Source organism: Solea senegalensis, linkage group LG21 (assembly GCF_019176455.1).
Source record: "Solea senegalensis isolate Sse05_10M linkage group LG21, IFAPA_SoseM_1, whole genome shotgun sequence".
In the NCBI taxonomy this organism is placed as follows: Eukaryota; Metazoa; Chordata; class Actinopteri; order Pleuronectiformes; family Soleidae; genus Solea; species Solea senegalensis.
Window position 1 is genome coordinate 3,093,076 of NC_058040.1, and position 7,033 is coordinate 3,100,108.

Consider the following 7,033-nt stretch of genomic DNA (forward strand, 5'->3'; position numbering starts at 1 on the left):
GGTAATAACTTAGTACTCCCTTTTATTTGGGTACCTTCCTAAAGAGGATATTTCTACCATAGCTTCCTAGTATGTTTCCATTTACCTAATAGATAATAGCTTTGAACTTCCTATCCTATTAATATGGGTACTTTACTAATACATACACACCTAAAGGTATGTATCCTTGGTAAGAAAGTACTCTGTGTTTATAGGGAAATATGCACTGCTTTATTTTACAGTCCTAGTACATGTTAAGTACACAAAAAGTGATATTTTAGTACCGGGAAAGAACATGGCACTTTGACAGTTCATTAAGCACTCATGACACGTCATCAAGCCAGAAGAGAATACTTCAAGGATTGGCAGTAAATGCTATTTAAAGATAAATGTATTGTAGGTACTTACTAGGTAATAACTTAGTGCTGACTGTCCTTTACTATGATACTTTCATAATATGTGTATTGTTTTACCATCTAATTTCCTAGTACATTTCTATTTACTTACTTGGTTATAACTTTGAATTTTAATCTTTCTTTCTTGTACTTTGATAATATGTATATGAAATACCACAGATGTTTCCATGTAATTAGTACTTACATCCGTTCCGTATGGGTACTTTCTTAGTAAATAGATTGTATTACATCTAGTTTCTTGGTAGTTTTTTTATGTACTTACTAAGTAATAAAGAAGTACTTAGTATCCTTTCTGTAAGGGTACTTTTTTATTACATAGATTGTATTACCATCTAGTTTCTTAGCATGTTTCCATGTTCTTACTAGGTAATAACTTAGTAATTACATAAAGTTATTTTGGAACATTCCTATTAACTAAGGGTAAAGGGTAAATTAATAAAGGGTTACCAAAATGTACTTTTGGTAAAGTGGCCTTGTTGGCCGTAAAAATTAAATTCCTGGGTTTCTGAAAAAATTGTCATCAACTTACAATAAAATGCAGTGTTGGTAGTTGCCTGTGTCATTTAAAGTCAAAGCATCGTTTAAACAATGCCAGAGTCTTCAGAGTTTTCCCTTTGAGTGCCTCTCCTCCCTATTCCATCGCAAAAAGGAGCTTTCCAATCTTGGTCACTTGAAAGGTATTGTCAGTCTGCCGATAATAATCACAGTGGACACAGTTATGTCCCTTAGATAGGGCTACTTGCTCCAGTTCTTGATTACCAAGGTGCAGCAGTTGGCATAATGTAGCAACGTGCTTTCTCAACAATTTCTGGATCGCTTGCCTTGTGCTCTTGGGCATATTTCTGAGGTCAGTCACAGCCTCGAATATCCGTCATTGTACCTATCCTGGCAAATAGGAATGGGTTTTCACTAAGTATGCCAACCTCACTCCGTATTTTTATCGTGAAAACAGTAGAGGATTTAGTGCGGTCAGGAGAATGGGCACTTTTCTACCTCTTTTCCCACGTGTCACAATCCGTGTAAGTTATTTGTTCAGTTGTTTTTCCACTGGTGACTAGGGATGGGTATTGATAAGATTTTTGCGATTCCGATTCCATTTTCGATTCTGCTAAACGATTTGGTTCTTTATCGATTCTCTTATCGATTCTCATTTGGAAAAAAGGAGAACAAACAGGTCAATTAGAATCAACTTTAGTTCAGTTAGAAGTAACATGACTTTACAAACTGTCTTGAGGTATAATAATAATAAAATAAATATTCTTGTATGTAGAAATTAACAACATACAATACAAGATAAGTTATTCTGTGGCAAATACAAGAATGGCCAGTAACATCCAGTAACATTTTTCTAATAGCCAGTGATGAATTCAGTCAAACTCAATGGAACTGTGCATTATTACAGCTATGACGAAGTTGTCACGATCATTTTCTAAATTAAATGCAGAAGGCATTCATTTAATGTTAACTGTTAGTAATAGCAGGTTTTACAACGAGGCAAATGGCGCTAACATGATAGGCAGTGTTGTTACCTGCGGTATTAACAGCAGAGGAGGACATGCTAACGTTGCTGCTGCTGCTGCTGCTGCTGCTGGGTTGAGAATCACTCCGGACTCGGAGCGTATCGAAAACGCGACATTCATTCAAAGTTATCGCATGCTGTGTGCGCAAATGTTTCTGCATATTGGTAGTATTTCCTCCCGTTGATGAAATCTCCACTTTGCAAATATTGCAAGTTACCCTGTTGTCACCCTTTCTCGTGAAATGTAACCACACTTTCAAGCGTTTGTACCGCTTGGGTGCCATGTTGCCGGCTGCACTGCACTGGACGTCGCTACGCACGTTGCGTACCTATCTTGCGTAAGCTACGCAACGTGCGTGGTGACGTCATTCGCGCCCGCTCGCAATCGATAAGGGAATCGTTTGCAAAACTGGCAAACGATTCCAAGGAATCAAAACAGTCGGAACCGGTTCTCAACAAGAACCGGTTTTCGATACCCATCCCTACTGGTGACAGGGTTTCATAAATGTCCTTATTCACAGGACCAGTGTCTGCCTTCAGGTATGTCTTCAAAGTTAACCTTGACGCTTCTCTGTCATGTTTCTTATTAAAAACTATTTGTGCAAGAAGGCACTTGCTTAACATTTTCTTACGCTGTGGTGGTCACATGTTTTCCCAACTGTGCCTTTGCCTCATTCTCAAGTTTCCTCAAACAGTTCTGAAGAGTAAGAATACCCTGTGTCAAAGGTACACAGTCTTCTTTGTTCCACCTCCATTGTTCCATCATCATTAGCCGACACAGAACTTGAACAAGAAGTGTCTAGTAGCTCTTTAAGCTTTTTGGCCTTCTTCTTATTTTTACTGCCATTAATGGCTTTCCATATTCAGTCCTATCTGTGCTGTAGTTCGACACCCTCCTAGCTGCTTTAATAGCCAGCTGGAATTTCGTTGGATCGCATATACCTTTAAGACCTGTGACATGTGTCAAGCTCTTTAGCAGCCAACACATATTGTCCCAGTCCTATCATCTTTTGTGCAATGTACCTACAGTATGTTGTGATTGTTCATGTCTTTTTTTGCAAACAATGGATTATAGCCATATGTACATATCATTTCATCAGCCCCGATATGAGAGGTCACATGATCATCATACCATGAATGATCTTCTGAATTTACTCTGATGAGTCCTTGATTGGAATTTGTTGTGGAAGGTTCTCGTCTTTTACCTTGCACTGCCTTTCCCATTTCTACATGTCTTTTGGTGTCTCCAGAGTTCAGTCCTCTTGAACATTGCATAACAGTTTTGGCATGGTAGAAAGTCCCTTGCAGATGCACCCTTAGGTGGCTGTTTCCATGTCACTGTCTCCCCATGGCCATATTCTAAGACTTTAACATTATGCTGCCAGTGTCCTGTATTGGGAAGGGATTCTAAAATTGTCATTCTTTGCTTGGACCCTGGTAGGAACTGAATGCATGGGCAACATCAGTTTCAGGTGTTCCAGGACCTCGTACTCTCTCAGTCGCCCTCTGGCCTGGCAGCCTTAGAACCTTTTCGGGGCATCTTATCTTCACTGGATGATGGCATTGAAGAGAGATAGTAGTCTTTGTGTGGGTTGTCACTAAGTATGGCAACCTCACTCTGTATTTTTATCACGAAATCAGTAGAGGATTAAGTGCAGTCCAGCAGGAGAATGGGGAGTTTTATACCTCTTTTCCCATGTGTCACAATCTGTGTGTCTTGCTGGTTCTGACTTCCAAAGTTCTGTCCAGGTGATCTTCCAGGTAGATACATGGTCCCAGTTGGTCCAAGCCCCTTGCTGGCGCATGGCCACTGTCCTACTGCGGCGCTCCTCTTCCACCTCTGTACAGATTTTGCCCTGAATTAGCTGTCGTCTCTCTCTCTCCCCTGAGCTTTGTCGTAGCATGGTCTTGTGTGGCTACCAAGCCCAGCTCGCCCAACTGCCACAGAGCCGACCAAGATACCAAGTCTCAGTCTTGCTTCTGCCTGTGCGACCGCCTCCTGTGCCTTCCACTTCTCGTTAACTACGAAGTTTGCCAACCCCACTCCGTATTTGTATCATGAAATCAATAGAGGATTTAGTGCGGTCAAGCAGGAGAATGGGCACTGTACTACCTCTTTTCCCACATGTCACAATCCGTGTACGGTTTTTGATCAGTTGTTTTTCCACTGATGACAGGGTTTCATAAATGTCCTTATTCACAGGACCAGTATCTGCCTTCAGGTATGTCTCCAAAGTTAACCTTGATGCTTTTTCACGTTTCTTATTAAAAACTATTATTTGTGCAAGAAGGCACTTGCTTATCATTTTCTTATGCTGTGATGGTCACATGTTTTCCCAGCTGTGCCTTTGCCTCATTCTCAAGTTTCCTCAAACGGTTCTGAAGAGTAAGAATACCCTGTGTCAAAGGTACACAGTCTTCTTCGTTCCACCTCTATCGTTCCATCATCATTAGCCGACATGTACAAAAGGCTCAGTTAATGTGAGAGAGCAGGGACAGTACATTGAACTTGTTGCTTGTTAGGCCACACCCCCTTTTCCATGTTGCAGCTTGTCCGGGCATGTAAAGAGTTAAGTTTCGGTTTCAGTTTGTAATGTTGGCAGTTGGTGTTCGGTGTGCGGTCTGTGATAATAACTGTTATATGTATGTCAGAACTGACTACTGTGGTGATTTATTCTGTTTATATGGAAATGTCTGAATTCACCAACAACTGAGCAGTCCTATACCTGTGTTGTATATGTGTAACCTATAGTGGTATATCATATGTTTAGTTTACGTCTTACGTACATGTTTAGTAATGTTTATTTCTATATGGGGAATTATTAGGGCCATCTTGAGTTTATGTTAGTTAACATGTTTATTTCTCTCCTTTAGAACCACACACACACATTCCATCAAAATTGTAAACTAGTAGTGCCTGTGCATCTGTTATATGAAACCATTTAAAAGATACCCCTGCCTCCCATGTCCTGACTTGACACCCCATATCGGTGACTAAGTTGCCTAAGCACCCATAGCTTCACCACACGACACAAAACTTGAACAAGAGGCATCTAATAGCTCTTTAAGCTTTTTGGCCTTCTTCTCAGTTAAAATATCCACTCTCATCAAACAATGGTCAATCCAAGTCTCTGTTGCTCCCTTTAGAGAAAATCTATTTTTTACTGCCATTAATGGCTTTGCATATTCAGTCCTATCTGTGTTGTAGTTCGACACCCTCCTAGTTGCTTTAATAGCCAGCTGGAATTTCGTTGGATCGCATATATCTTTAAGACCTGTGATACGTGTCAAGCTCTTTAGCAGCCAACGCAAATTGTACCAGTCCTCTCATCTTCTGTGCAATGTACCTTTGTTGTGATTGTTCATGTCCTTTTTTGCAAACAATGGATTATAGCCATATATACATATCATTTCATCAGCCCTGATATGAGAGGTCACATGATCATCATACCATGAATGATCATCTGAATTTACTCTGGTGAGTCCTTGATTGGAATTTGTTGTGTAAGGTACTCGTCTTTTACCTTGCATGTCACGTCGGGGGTTTCTGAGCACAAATGCAGACAGAGAGGACGTAGTGAAAGTTCCACAGTTTATTGTGCACTCGGGACAAACACCAACTTAAATTCTCAACTAAAAGAGTTTGAACATAAGCAAGCAAGGCTTGACGAGTGCGTTCAACAAACAAAACTTAAAGTCACTATCTCAACCAAAGGAGTTCCAGGAAAAGGACGCTCAATAGTTCACAAAAGTAATCCACAGGAGGTTAGTTCCAAATTGAATCTCCAGAGAGTGAAGTCCCCGACGTAGAAGGTAGATCCACGCCAACAGTTGTTAATGTCTGAGTGCTGAAGGAGAGTCTCCACTCTGCTTAAATGCTCCTCCTGGTGTCACATGGACAGCAGGTGAATTCATTCAGGCTTGATTGCAACTTGGTTGAGTCCTGGATGCACAGAATGTCTCCATCTGGTGGCAGAGCTAGAGTGGCGCCTCAGGTCTCCACTTTCCCATTTCTACATGTCTTTTGCTGTCTCCAGAGTTCAGTCCTCTTGAACATTGTATAACAGTTTTGGCATGGTACAAAGTCCTTTGCAGATGCACCCTTAGGTGGCTGTTTCCATGTCACTGTCTCCCCATGGCCATATTCTAAGACTTTAACATTATGCTGCCAGTGTCCTGTATTGCGAAGGGATTCTAAAAGTGTCATTCTTTGCTTGGACCCTGGTAGGAACTGAAGGCATGGGCAACATCACTTTCAGGTGTTCCAGGACCTCGTACTCTCTCAGTCTCTCTCTGGCCTGGCAGCCCTAGAACCTTTTCAAGGCATCTTATCTTCCCTGGACGACGGCATTGAAGAGGGATAGTAGTCTTTGTTAGAACCGGTGAAGTGTACCCAAATGTTTAAATGCACTTTTGTAAGTCGCTTTGGATAAAAGCGTCTGCTAAATGACATGTAATGTAATGTAATGTAAAAGTGTGATTCCTCAGACTCTACAAAGAGCACATCCCATTCATTCCATGCAGTTACTGGGTTTTGCTCCTTGTTGCATCTAGAGTGGCTGGATAAGTCCATCGGATAAGACAGTTCCATCTGGGAGCTCTTAACTAGCAGTAGAGAAAAGCAGCAGTGTCCTTATCTGCTGCAGGTAGCATGCTAACTATGTTAAATATCTTTTAAAATGCAATATCAATACTCAATTCAATTCCATTTTATTTATATAGCCCAAACAAACACAATTTGCCTTGGAGGGCTTTCAGCATTTTCAGGGCATCAGTATTTGCTTCCTACCATACACAAACGTTTGCTGTGTAATAGTAACAATGAGCACTGAAACACACCAAACCAACAATTACTAAAAACACACACAAAAACAGATTTTGCATGGGCACTGCACTAGTTTCATGAATCACAAGCATTGTGGACGCAAACTTGTTCTCGCTCGGTTTTGAACGGAGGACCTTTCGCGTGTGTAACAAACATGATGACCACTACACTACGGAAATGTTGAGAAGGAGACCAGGATTAGAGATCCTGATAGCAGGTGATGTGACTTTTCACAGGCAGTGCATCAGGAAAAGGTCCAGTTTTTATATCCCATGGGAATAGAAGAAGAAAGAG